The sequence below is a fragment of the Triplophysa dalaica genome, chromosome 13 (assembly GCF_015846415.1).
Source record: "Triplophysa dalaica isolate WHDGS20190420 chromosome 13, ASM1584641v1, whole genome shotgun sequence".
Taxonomy (NCBI): domain Eukaryota; kingdom Metazoa; phylum Chordata; class Actinopteri; order Cypriniformes; family Nemacheilidae; genus Triplophysa; species Triplophysa dalaica.
In genome coordinates, this window is record NC_079554.1 from 21,550,286 (window position 1) to 21,564,822 (window position 14,537).

Sequence of the window (14,537 nt, forward strand, 5' to 3'; positions counted from 1 at the left end):
CAAATTCTGGACAAATGACAACTGAAGATGCTAAAATACTTGAGTCATTTATTTCGATTTTCTTTAGTTACAACAAAATTAAACGAATGGTTGGGTCAAAAGAGGACAAACCCAACCGTTGGGTTAAGTTAAGGGACAGTTCACCCAAAAATACAAATTCTGTCATCATTTACTCACCCTGCAAATCTTTGTAAATGTCTCTATTCTGATTGACAGAAAGAAAGATATTTGGTAGAACGCTTGTAACCAAACAGTTCTGGGCCACCACTACCATAGTAGGATAATTGACAATGGTAGTCTAAACTTTGTTTTCCAACATCATCAAAGAATCTTTCTGTGTTTATCAGAACAAAAAAAAAATGGGTTAAAACAACCCAACATATATTCATTTATAAACCACCCGTTGATGTTGAGTTCATCTCTTTGGGAAAGTAACCCAGCATTTTCAAAAGTGTACTGTTCTAAAAGTAGAATAAAGTTTAAAGAGCGAGTGACCCTAAACTTTGAACAGCAGTGTGTGTTTAATACTGATGATCTGAGACACTTATAATGCTAATAACTCCCAGAATGGAAAAGGCACGGAATACTTTGCATAATACTTGATCTCACGGGCCACACAACTTCCACAAGAATGCGGGTACATCTGAACTTTACAGCTTTAAGCTGTTAACCCTTTCTGACATATACAGTATATGAACACACAAAAACACACATCGGAGTCGCCTTGACTTCTCCACTTCATTCCCTGTGAGCGCATGAAATGGTGTGGAATATTCGATTAGCTCTGCCTCGGCTGATCGTCTTATCGTGACTGACTCTTAACTTCTATCCTATTTGCATGTTCTTTCACAGCGGAGTTCAGAAACGCCCTTCGGGTTTTAATTCAGCCTGGCACCTTTAACTCTCACTGTCCACATCTGCAGCTATTAGCATTTCTCTGAATATTCAAGTCAAATGTGTTTGGCAGTCTGGCGCCTCCTCAAGGTCCTGTTGGTACTGCATTAGAAAACAAATCACGTGTTTCTGTTTGGAAATAAAACATTGTACATTGCATGCATTCACAAATAAATGCTATGAAGCTTTTGAATTAAATACATTACTGTTGCTTGAGTCCGAACATCATAGCCTCGGGTAAGTCAACTAGCACCTAGCAACACCTTAGCAACCATACAGCACACATCAAGGCAACACAAAAAATTGTTTATTAAAATATTCAACTAGACAAAATAAAACATAATGGATTTAAAATGCCATTAAATATTCATGTTAAACAAAACATTTTCGCCCCTTAAAAACTAAAGAAAACAAACATTGAGAATTTAGCTATAGGAGGAAAATGACTAAATAGGCATGAAAATATATCTAAGCTTCCATTTCTAAACGAAAATAAGTTCACATTTTTTGTCTTTGATTTTGTAATAAAACACGACCTCCTGTTTCACAAGATTCACTCTGAAATTCCTAAGAAAACAATATGACAAATAAACCACAAGGTTTAGGCAGAACATTATTGGGGTGAAATTAAACGCTCATTTCAATTTCCCGTCAAATCTTTACGAAAATACACAAAGGAAAGTGTTTTTCTCAACAAGACCTTTTGTTTTCCTTCAAGATGAAACCATGCGTGTGTTTGACGCTGGTGTGGAAAAATGATAAGTGCAAAGGTCAAACCCCAATCCAAAGACTGTGAAGAACAACAGTACCTTCATGTGCACTCAGAGGCAGCCGCTGTGCGCAGGTACAAACCATGTGGAACGTTTCCATGCCAACCGACCTGTGAAGCAATGTTTGAAATGTCCTGTTATCTTGAAAATAGATTGCAAGCGCATCGGCTTGTGGCCACTGTGTAAATCATGAACCAAAAAGGGCCTGGCCTCCATTCGACTAATAGAATGGGTTTTTTCGGCTGAAAAATGTCTTACTTTCTTTCACTATCATTAAACGTCAAAGGCTTAGAATTCAACAATAGCGGACATCACTTTATTTCACTTCCTTAATGGCAAAATTAGGTATTTAGTCCATGCAAATAGGTTTTTTTTGATTTACACTCACACTGATTTTAATATAAACCCATGAAAAACATTTTTTCGCACTACAAATAGAAATTTAAAATACAAACTTAAACAACTTTGGTTTCGTCAAAGTACATTATTGAGAATATTCCATATTAGCATTTGTCCAACAATTTATTCCCTGTTTTCTACATTTTCAACATATTTTCTTCTACATCGATATATACTGATGTAAATATTTTTGCAACAATTAAAAACTGTGAAAAGTACTTTAGAAATAAAATTGAAGTGAATTGCACAAACCTGTATGTTTGTGACTTAACGGGTCATTCTCACAGGTCTAGCTCAGCTCTCATCCAAAACTGTAAAGCAATAAAAACGACAACATGTCATTATAAATACATCTGTATAACCTGTGCAATAGGTCCCCGTTAGATATTCTGCAGATCAAAAAAAGTGTTTCTATCAACATGAGAGTGAATAAATACAGCAGTGTTGTTATCTATCAGGAAAATGATTCCCGTTTCTCTATTAGGTGACCGTTTAGATTGCTTTGGTAAAAAAAAAACACTGTTTATGGAGAAGCTAAATGTCTAAACGATATGGCTGTGGTTTACTGTGTGTGAATATTATTATATTTCTGCCGTATGGTAAATCAGCACACAGGACTTAAAAAGTTGGTCATTTACTCCACCTAGTGTCCGAGAGCAGAACTACACTGCATATCGTTCCCGTTCATTAACCTGCATTTATTTAAAATCTAGTCAGTTGTAAATACAGACAAAACATTCGCTCGGATTTATAGCTCAAATTCAAATAAGTCACTGTACGTGATTTTTTTCAGCAGGGATAATATTCACCAACATAAGCGGACGCAATGTAAAGAAACGTATTGATCAATGAGGTGAAAAGCATTTTAGTAAAATGAACAAACTTCTTTTCTATCCAACTCGAGTTTAAAATAGCGGGAAAAAAAATGGCACTAAATATCAGAACCCGGGACAACATTCCCTTTGTTATTATTTGCGCAACACTATGCTACACAACAAATACAACACTTTGAAAATTTAGCAGAATTTAAGTATGAAATATTATTGTGTTCAGTTCTTTACATTAATCATGTTAAAGTTTTTCTTTGGGTGTTGAGACAACACACATATCTATTAAGTCTAAGAACACTATAGGATTTATAATATTAATGTAATGTCTCTTTAATTGGGAGTAAATCAGATATTTGCATGTCATTCGGATTTCTCATTTTAACACGTAAGGAGCCCCACTTATAGTAGGGCATCGAAAAATTAGTTTATACTCATTGTGTTCCTCCCCACGGAAATTCACGTAAAGGAGCCCCACTTAATAGTAGGGCATCGAAAAATTAGTTTATACTCATTGTGTTCCTCCCCACGGAAATCTTTAGTAAAAGGCGAAAGATTTATACGATTTGAAGCGAAACATGAGTGTACTGACGTGATGACGACACGAGCAGTTACGCGTCTGACAGAAACACGCTTCACGACACCGGTAACCATAGATATGCCGGAAACAACAACATGGCGTCCCTAAATAATGCACTTCTTCCCATTCTTGGTATTGTGTTAAAATATAACAGTTATTTAGGTGATCCTGCTTTGCAAAAATGCAAATTGTGAACGGCGCTTTTGAACACCTGGTTAAATCTATTATTACAGTTAACGAACCAACAGTAATAATGACATATATCAAGGCCCATTATTTTACGTTTATACTGGTTTCCTCGCAGCAGTTCAAGCACAAATTTGTATTTTTTTTTGTTTATATGAAGTCTACTTTATGCAACGAATGAGCAGAACTATCTAATGTGGTCTTGTCTATATCAAGAGCCATTTAAAGTGTTCACCATTATACTCTCTGAACACATGACAAACTATTTTCACTCGAAATTATTCACGTAAAATGGTCAAATCTAAACGCACTTTGATGACGTCACTAGCAGTTGCCACTTTAACAGAAACACGCTACATCACGACTCCGATAACAACACGAGAAATGTCACAACGAGAGTTTATTAAGGTTGATGGTATATTTAGGAAAAGCATTACAGTTACTGAATCCACGCAAATAATATAATGTGGTAGGATCATGTACATGTTAAAAACGCGTGTGACGTCATACACTTGATGCCCATTGCGCATCTCGTGAGATTAGGCTTGTTCGACTTGATGCGGTGCCGCGGGTCACATCACAGTACCGCGAGAGCAATTCGAAAAATCATAAAATTTAGCTCTCGCGGTACTTTGATGTCACAGGCCTGTCGGATTTTGCAGCGCCGCATCAATCGAACAAGCCTATTGTGTGCAGTTTATGCAATCTAATGATCAGAACCCCGGAGCCACATATTCACTGGTACTTTACAATATCTTACTTTGACGTATAGAGAAGCCCCACCGATTGGTAGGACATCGAAAAATTAGTTTATACTCATTGTGTTCCTCCCCACGGAAATCTTTAGTTTTACATCAGACCATAACATTCCCGATTACAAATAAAAGTTAAAAAAAATGATATCATCTTAAATTCAGCGATCTGCTCTCATAAAATACTTTTCCAACCACTCAATTTTCTTTTTAACAATGTAAACAAGCCCCAGGATAAGCAGGGCATCGAAAATTTTTTGAATTTAAATAATTTTCCATGTTTTATACAATATACTGTTTTTTCTTTCCATGTCTTTAGTTTTTTTTGTAAAAATATAATTTATGTTGGTCAAGCTGCTTTGCAACAATGCGAATTGTGAAAGACACGATTAAAAGAATGCTGAATATGTTAAAGCGCTAAAACGTAAAATCGAAAAAAATTCACTTAATGAAACCAACAGAGATAAAATATATAATGGCCATTATTTGACCTTTATACTGGTTTCCTTACAGCAATTAAACAAAACTGCAAATTAGCAACATATAAATGTGGATCTCAGTTGGTGAGTTAGTTTTTCATATTTCAGTATATGACGTCTATATGTACCGAGCAACACTAACTTATATGGTCTTGTGTATATCTACGGCCATTAAAAAGTTTATTGTTACATTCTCTAAATAAATGACACTATGTACTCTCTACAAAACAATACACACACATCTGTCAAATATAAGCACACTATAGGAACAGTAATATAAATATAATATAATACTTATTAGAGACTATATCTGATATAGTAAAGTAGATGGAATATCTTTTTTTAACACGGAGAGAAGCCCCACCTATTGGTAGGGCATCGAAAAATTAGTTTATACTCATTGTGTTCCTCCCCACGAAAATCTTTAGTAAAAGGCGAAAGATTTATACGATTTGAAGCGAAACATGAGTGTACTGACGTAATGACGACACGAGCAGTTACCAGAGTGACAGATACACGCTCCACGACACCGGTAACCATAGACATGACGTCTACATTATGTAACGGGCAACACTATATAAATGTGGTTTTGTCTATACCTATGGCCATATTAAACGTTTTATAATTATACTCTCTTAATACATGACATACAACCAAAAAGACAACATACTCATATCTATTGAGTCTAAGCACACTATAGGATCAATAATATCATTATAATGACTCATTCACTAGAGAGTACATTAGATGTTTACAAGTATCCGATTTTCTTATTTTAACACGTAAAGAGGCCCCACTTGATAGCAGGGCATCGAAAAATTAGTTTATACTCATTGTGTTCCTCCCCACGGAAATCTTTAGTAAAAGGCGAAAGATTTATACGATTTGAAGCGAAACATGAGTGTACTGACGTGATGACGACACGAGCAGTTACGCGTCTGACAGAAACACGCTTCACGACACCGGTAACCATAGATATGCCGGAAACAACAACATGGCGTCCCTAAATAATGCACTTCTTCCCATTCTTGGTATTGTGTTAAAATATAACAGTTATTTAGGTGATCCTGCTTTGCAAAAATGAAAATTGTGAACGGCGCTTTTGAACACCTGGTTAAATCTATTATTACAGTTAACGAACCAACAGTAATAATGACATATATCAAGGCCCATTATTTTACGTTTATACTGGTTTCCTCGCAGCATTTCAAGCACAAATTGGTTTTTTATTTTGTTTATATGAAGTCTACTTTATGCAACGAATGAGCAGAACTATCTAATGTGGTCTTGTCTATATCAAGAGCCATTTAAAGTGTTCACCATTATACTCTCTGAACACATGACAAACTATTTTCACTCGAAATTATTCACGTAAAATGGTCACATCTAAACGCACTTTGATGACGTCACTAGCAGTTGCCACTTTAACAGAAACACGCTACATCACGACTCCGATAACAACACGAGAAATGTCACAACGAGAGTTTATTAAGGTTGATGGTATATTTAGGAAAAGCATTACAGTTACTGAATCCACGCAAATAATATAATGTGGTAGGATCATGTACATGTTAAAAACGCGTGTGACGTCATACACTTGATGCCCATTGCGCATCTCGTGAGATTAGGCTTGTTCGACTTGATGCGGTGCCGCGGGTCACATCACAGTACCGCGAGAGCGATTTGAAAAATCATGAAATTTAGCTCTCGCGGTACTTTGACAAGTCACAGGCCTGTCGGATTTTGCAGCGCCGCATCAATCGAACAAGCCTATTGTGTGCAGTTTATGCAATCTAATGATCAGAACCCCGGAGCCACATATTCACTGGTACTTTTTTTACATCAGACCATAACATTCCCGATTACAAATAAAAGTTAAAAAAAATGATATCATCTTAAATTCAGCGATCTGCTCTCATAAAATACTTTTCCAACCACTCAATTTTCTTTTTAACAATGTAAACAAGCCCCAGGATAAGCAGGGCATCGAAAAATTAGTTTGAATTTAAATCATTTTCCATGTTTTATACAATATACTGTTTTTACTTTCCATGTCTTTAGTTTTTTTTGTAAAAATATAACTTATGTTGGTCAAGCTGCTTTGCAACAATGCGAATTGTGAAAGACACGATTAAAAGAATGCTGAATATGTTAAAGCGCTAAAACGTAAAATCGAAAAAAAATCACTTAATGAAACCAACAGAGATAAAATATACAATGGCCATTATTTGACCTTTATACTGGTTTCCTTACAGCAATTAAACAAAACTGCAAATTAGCAACATATAAATGTGGATCTCAGTTGGTGAGTTAGTTTTTCATATTTCAGTATATGACGTCTATATGTACCGAGCAACACTAACTTATATGGTCTTGTGTATATCTACGGCCATTAAAAAGTTTATTGTTACATTCTCTAAATAAATGACAGTATTAACACTCTACAAAACAATACACACACATCTGTCAAAGATAAGCACACTATAGGAACAATAATATAAATATAATATAATACTTATTAGAGTCTACATCTGATACATTAAAGTAGATAGAATATCTTTTTTTAACAAGGAGAGAAGCCCCACCTATTGGTAGGGCATTGAAAAATTATTTTATACTCATTGTGTTCCTCCCCACGGAAATCTTTAGTAAAAGGCGAAAGATTTATACGATTTGAAGCGAAACATGAGTGTACTGATGTAATGACGACACGAGCAGTTAACCGAGTGACAGATACACGCTCCACGACACCGGTAACCATAGATATGCCGGAAACAACCACCAGACGGCGCTGAATAAGGGACTTCCGCATCTTACTGCACTTCTTTTAGATTTAAAACGTAAAATCAACAAATTACAATTAGTTTCTAATTTGAATCATTTTCCATGTTTTATACAATTTTACTGTTTTTTCTTTCCATGTCTTTATTTTTTTTTGTAAAAATATAATTTATGTTGGTCAAGCTGCTTTGCAACAATGCAAATTGTGAAAGACACGATTAAAAGAATGCTGAATATGTTAAAGCGCTAAAACGTAAAATCGAAAAAATTTCACTTAATGAAACCAACAGAGATAAAATATATAATGGCCATTATTTGACCTTTATACTGGTTTCCTTACAGCAATTAAACAAAACTGCAAATTAGCAACATATAAATGTGGATCTCAGTTGGTGAGTTAGTTTTTCATATTTCAGTAATGACGTCTATATGTACCGAGCAACACTAACTTATGTGGTCTTGTGTATATCTACGGCCATTAAAACAGTTTATTGTTACACTCTCTAAATAAATGACACTATTTACTCTCTACAAAACAATACACACACATCTGTCAAATATAAGCACACTATAGGAACAGTAATATAAATATAATATAATACTTATTAGAGACTATATCTGATATAGTAAAGTAGATGGAATATCTTTTTTTAACACGGAGAGAAGCCCCACCTATTGGTAGGGCATCGAAAAATTAGTTTATACTCATTGTGTTCCTCCCCACGGAAATCTTTAGTAAAAGGCGAAAGATTTATACGATTTGAAGCGAAACATGAGTGTACTGACGTGATGACGACACGAGCAGTTATCAGAGTGACAGATACACGCTCCACGACACCGGTAACCATAGATATGCCGGAAACAACCACCAGACGGCGCTGAATAATGCACTTCCGCATCATACTGCACTTCTTTTAGATTTAAAACGTAAAATCAACAAATTACAATTAGTTTCTAATTTGAATCATTTCCATGTTTTATACAATTTACTGTTTTTCCTTTCCATGTCTTTAGTTTTTTTGTAAAAATATAACTTATGTTGGCCAAGCTGCTTTGTAACAATGCAAATTGTGAAAGACACGATTAAAAGAATGCTGAATAGGTTAAAGAGCTAAAACGCAAAATTGAATATAAAACTTAATGAAATCAACAGAGATAATAAAAATATACAATGGCCATTATTTGACCTTTATACTGGTTTCCTTACAGCAGTTAAACAAAACTGCAAATTCCTAACATATAAATGTGGATCTCAGTTGGTGAGTTAGTTTTTCATAGTTCAGTATATGACGTCTACTTTATGGAGCAACACTAACTTATGTGGTCTTGTGTATATCTACGGCCATTAAAAAAGTTTATTGTGATACTCTCTTAATACATGACATACAACCAAAAAGACAACATACTCATATCTAGTGAGTCTAAGCACACTATAGGATAAATAATATCAATATAATGACTCATTCACTAGAAAGTACATTAGATGTTTACAAGTATCCGATTTTATTATTTTAACACGTAAAGAAGCCCCACTTGATAGCAGGGCATCGAAAAATTAGTTTATACTCATTGTGTTCCTCCCCACGGAAATCTTTAGTAAAAGGCGAAAGATTTATACGATTTGAAGCGAAACATGAGTGTACTGACGTGATGACGACACGAGCAGTTAACCGAGTGACAGATACACGCTTCACGACACCGGTAACCCCACGGCGGCCCCGAATACTGACCTTCTTTAGTTTTTATTGTAAAACCAACATCCTATGATTTACTTAAGTTTAAATAATTTTCACGGTTTGATATAATATCTTGTTTTGTCATCTACTGATTTTTACGATAATACGTTAACATATATTACGATAAGATATATTTTCGGTTTAGCTGCTTTTCAACAATGCAGACTGTGCTATAAAGAAAGTGTTCAATACTACAATATACGTATGTTTGAGGCAAGTTAAAGGAAGTTAATGAACAAACAGAGATAAGGTATGTCAGGGCCATTATTGTGCGTTTTACAGGTTTCCTCAAAGCAATTGCGGATTCGCCACCAACAAATATGTATCTAGATTAACTATTTATTTAAGTCTTTACATGACTGATAAAGTTTTCTCCGATTTTGAACAATAACCTCGTGACTTACGACACTCATTAAGAATGATTCATATTTAAACCATAAAATACAAACTCTCCATCAATGAGTTTCACAATAATTGTATGATTTCATTAAATATATAATCTCATCTTAACACTTTTGAGAAGCCCCACATGAATGCGGGGCGTCGAAAAATTAGTTTATACTCATAGTGTTCCTCCCCACGGAAATCTTTAGTAAAAGGCGAAAGATTTATGCGATCTGAGGAGAAACATGAGTGATCTGAAGAAAACGTAGCACGAGCAGGAACCAGCTTGACAGAAACACGCTTCACGATACCGGTAAGAACTACACGTAGTAATAGCGAACATCATTAATCAATGAATATTGCTAAAACCCTCAATATAACATGGAAAATGTTCTAAAGCGCAAATAAAAAACAACAAAAAGTATAAAAACAGTGCGAAATGAATCTTCCCATTGCATTGTGGGTACAAGCTTTACTACCGTATTCGTCATCAACGCCCACGCCCCCCCCCCCCAACGTGCTGACGCTCTTCTGGACGTCTGCAGCTTCACAACGCAAAAATAAAAACAATTTAAAAGATTCTACGAGCATGTTTTAAAAGTATTAACATTCACACTTACATTACGTTATACAGAGATACAATCTTTAAAGCCACAAAAACACAACCCGCATGGAACAGCTTTAACCCCCTACAATTGCAGTTATTGTTATTAATAATTGTTTTTTGTCAGCAATTACATATTAAACGATTCGTCAAACCGCAGAATATTCTCATCGAAATAAAGAATAGGAATATAAATATAAACAATGCATATTGATTTGAGATCACGTAACACGGTTTGGGTGCTGTAGAGACGCACAGTGGCCATATGTGGTATTGCACTCATCAAGAATAACTCTTCAAAAACATCACTTTTTACTGTTGTTATTGTTAACAGCGACTCACATACTGAAATATAATCAAACGGCATCTCTATTTCACCAAGCCACGTTTATTCGGCCATATTCACGAATGTTCACCGTCAATTGATGGATGCACAGCACAACCACACGTGTTTAAAGAAACACATTTTTCTTCGATTAACAAACCATCCAACCTAACTTCACAGTTAAATCGTTATAAACTCAGACCTATCTTCGCCTTCAGATTTTGGCACCTGTTTCTTGTTTGGCAGGAACAGAAGCTGATTTTCTCTCACCTGCAGCAGTTACAACGGCAGACCTGACGCACTTCAAAGGGCCCAATGTTTGTGCTACAATGATGCCTGTAGCGGTTAGTGTGCACACTGCCTGGTGCTACTTTATAATTATTTTTACAAATCATACATAAAATAAACAAGAGGATGCAGGTTGAAACACAATAAAATAATAACAGGCATTTAACATAGCCAAACCCTGGAGGGTCCAAGCTCAGATTTTTAAAACATGTCAAGGACACAATCAGAAAATATTTGATGTCATACTTTTATCAGCCATTCTATTAATTGAACATGTTATACATTATATTTGACCAATTTTGCGTATTACAAATGTTATACATTTGTATACAGGAGTATAAATACATTTTGAAATATAAGCCCTTTTTGGGGAACCATGTGTATTCTGACCATCAGAATCAGGTTTAGAAAAGCACACCAACTTAAATCAAATTATTGTATGAATCATTCTCCAAGCTATGCGTGAAACGTTTCAATTCACTGACTGTAACTTTGGTCTAAAAATAAGAAGAACATTTGTTCCAAAAGCTTGTTTCCGAAAATAATTGCTTTATAGCATAATGCATATAATAGTGGGAATTTAAGGTTGTAAATGCTAAAATTTAAAACCGTACAATATTTCACAGTCACAATAAAACTGTTGATGGAAATGGCCTGTTTGTATTATTAAAATAGCAAATAACAGTAATGAGATGACTATTGGCAGGTTTTGACAGTGGATGGTGTATTGAGATTTCGGGACTCTTCTTTTTCTTCTTTTATGAAGGATCGGTTTTAAGAAACCGATCCCCCCCCCCGATGAGCCTGCAAAGATGAGCTGTGCTTCGCTGTCCGTCCGGATCAAGTGAGGAAAACTCATCTCGCAGGATCAGGGCCAAAGGGTGTGTGAGGTAAGACATGGGTGGCCCGTCCACACTCTTGACTCCACTGCTAAAATCTTTTTCCATGCCGTCGTGCACTGGACAGTGTGGGAAGACACGTGGAATGAAAAAGAGCTTGGTAAATGCCCCAACCACATGATGTTTAAAGTCTATGCAAAGATGTTTAGATACGTTTGGCGATCAAGTGAGAAGGATGGAAAGTCTGCTTTGAGAATTCAGACCCCTCAGATAACACATTAGCTAAACTGTGTTTCTGGCGCAGAAAAGAGATCCATCTGACTCATTCCCTTACTGAAACCTTTGAGAAATAGGTGCTCTGGGAATACCGTGTGTCAGATTTTCTTTCTACCCTTCAATAGCCGCGAATGGCCTTGAAGTCTTGAAGTTAAAGCAATTCATTAAGCATAACACATTTAACCCCAAAATCAACACCCCAAAAAACTTTACGCACAGAAAATGAAGATTTCATTTCACAAAATTTTAATTTAATGGGAAAAATACAATAATGTCAAAAAATGTTGTTTTATAGTTCAAAATCTGTTAGCTTATGACCCAAACACTATTTAGTTTTGTTGGCTTTCCGCTCGGCTCCCGGCCTGTCTGACATCACACTTCAGTCCTCCAGAATGCCAACCGTTGGTTCATATGGTGTCCGCTGTCCCTCCGGTTAGACGCCCCTCCAGTGTTAAAATTACACATTATATTTAACATTTTTAAATGTATAATCAATTCATTTGTCCGTTTACTGGATGTTAAAATAAGAATATTGACATTTTTGATAGAGCTGAGCAACATACATGTAGCTGGAGAGATGTTGTGCCATTGAGGAGATGAACAGAGATGTCACCGGTGGCTCTCGGCCCAGCATGTGGACTCCATTTGTCAAGCACATGAGAGCGTTTGGCACAGAAGCTCTATCTCTCTATCCATCTGCTAAAGCCAAATTATTATATTCTCCAGACTCCAATGAACATAAATCTGCGCCGGGAACATGGACGTGTTTTCCCCGGCCGTCATAAAACCGTGATTTAAAGCAGCGGGCTGTCAAAACACAGCCACGCAGAAGTTTGGAGAGGAACGCAAGAACTTCATCTCATCTGAGCAATTTACGGCCTCTGGGGGACACTGGACGCACGAAGATCAGACCACCAGCAGACAAACGCAGAAGAAACTCAAATTTGTCCTGTAATCCAAGGCCTTGATATACCCATCAGCAGGCCAAGTGAAGATACATCACTGCTGGCGGACGGGTTTGTATTTGGCGTTTGTGGGTTTATCGCATAAAATTGTTGAGACACAAACCAAGACCAAGAAAAGTAAATGCATTTCTGCAGTTGGGCGAGATGAAAACATGAGTGGATAGGAGAATATCTTTATATCTGAATAAACGTGAAACTCACAATAAGGAAAAATCAAGGATGTTTTCAATCATTTCTCTTTGGGTTGTTCACATTTTTAGTCAAACCACTGAGCTATTGTGTAAACATTCTTCTTAAAATGAATAAACTTTGAATGCTTTGAATTATTTTTTGTGTCAATATAAAATATGGATTTGATGGTAAATAGAGGGCAGATAAAACCAAACGAGAGGGCTTGACTCTTTCAACTGAATGTGCAACATGAAACCGCTTCACTGAGTAGAATGTCAAATGTGGAAAGGACGCTGTCTTACGAGCCCCTGAATGAATGATAGATGTGATATTTTCCCTACAAACACAAACATCTTCAGTGATTTCAGCTGTAGAGGATCCACACGGGACAAAAAAACAGACCACCGTCACAGCCAAGTGAGGATGAATACTTTTTCTGGACTTTTTCATCTATTTTTACAACTTCCAGTCAATTCCCCGGCTGGTCGTTGAGCTGCATGTGAGGACAGGCTGTTCAGGCCCCACAGGCTGTAGATGACCATACCTGCAGGTGCATTACAATCACACTGACAAATGTGTTAAGAGAACACTACAAACAATATTTCAAAATGTTTGCATTCTCTCATTTTAACTTTTACCGGGCAGTCAGTTTCGGACAAAATCCAAATGCTAATCTTCAGACTATCCATCATAAAGAGTTTCAGCAGTTGTGTATTGCTGAGGATTAATGGCAGTGATGATATGGAGAAAGATCTGCTTTTAAGGTAAAAAAAAAGCATTCCGGTCAAGTTAATGAAACGATTTTCCAGGGGTTTCTTCCAGACATGTAAATTGTGCATTTAGTTTAATGATGCCGTTGCTCTGAAAGACAATTTATGCTTTGAACATCTGTTTGTTTGAGATTTTTAGCATAGTAATGATGTTTTTTTGGGAGGGTTGTGTTTAAATGAGAAATGTTTCTTTATGTGACAAAGTGTTATTAATTTCTTTATACATTTTAAATAAATCATAACAAGCTTATTTTGCCCATAAAATATGAGTTCGTGGTGAAGTCGCAGTAATGCTCTCAGTCAGCAGGAGGCGCTGTTGTAAAAACCATTTAATTCTTTATGATGGTAGGTGTGATGGTTTCCATGAGGTGAAGCTTACTGAGCCTTAACCTCATGATGTGTTTGACTAAAGAGATTTTGAGAAATCAATGTTGGCTGAGGATGACTTTGTTTGCTGGACATTAAGGTTTCAAAAAGGTTCTTGTGTGGTTTCAGAAAGCACAAACATCAT

General features: G+C 36.1%; 1 long non-coding RNA gene and 7 other non-coding genes across 8 annotated transcripts; all 8 read right to left on the reverse strand.

Moving 5' to 3' along the window:
• Nucleotides 1-414: 414 nt before the first annotated feature.
• Nucleotides 415-11,025, reverse strand: LOC130434678 (uncharacterized). The gene is made up of 5 exons (XR_008908702.1): nucleotides 10,988-11,025; nucleotides 2,316-2,374; nucleotides 1,704-1,774; nucleotides 1,101-1,157; nucleotides 415-996 (listed from the first exon to the last, which is right to left on the reverse strand). It is a non-coding gene; the product is annotated as an uncharacterized LOC130434678 (long non-coding RNA).
• On the reverse strand, nucleotides 3,361-3,476 carry LOC130434994 (U5 spliceosomal RNA). The gene has a single exon (XR_008908763.1). It is a non-coding gene; the product is annotated as a U5 spliceosomal RNA (small nuclear RNA).
• LOC130434985 (U5 spliceosomal RNA) lies at nucleotides 5,244-5,359 on the reverse strand. The gene has a single exon (XR_008908755.1). It is a non-coding gene; the product is annotated as a U5 spliceosomal RNA (small nuclear RNA).
• On the reverse strand, nucleotides 5,677-5,792 carry LOC130434984 (U5 spliceosomal RNA). Its single transcript, XR_008908754.1, has one exon. It is a non-coding gene; the product is annotated as a U5 spliceosomal RNA (small nuclear RNA).
• LOC130434983 (U5 spliceosomal RNA) lies at nucleotides 7,465-7,580 on the reverse strand. The gene has a single exon (XR_008908753.1). It is a non-coding gene; the product is annotated as a U5 spliceosomal RNA (small nuclear RNA).
• On the reverse strand, nucleotides 8,333-8,448 carry LOC130435001 (U5 spliceosomal RNA). The gene has a single exon (XR_008908770.1). It is a non-coding gene; the product is annotated as a U5 spliceosomal RNA (small nuclear RNA).
• Nucleotides 9,194-9,309, reverse strand: LOC130435000 (U5 spliceosomal RNA). The gene has a single exon (XR_008908769.1). It is a non-coding gene; the product is annotated as a U5 spliceosomal RNA (small nuclear RNA).
• On the reverse strand, nucleotides 9,926-10,041 carry LOC130434982 (U5 spliceosomal RNA). Its single transcript, XR_008908752.1, has one exon. It is a non-coding gene; the product is annotated as a U5 spliceosomal RNA (small nuclear RNA).
• Nucleotides 11,026-14,537: the final 3,512 nt, after the last annotated feature.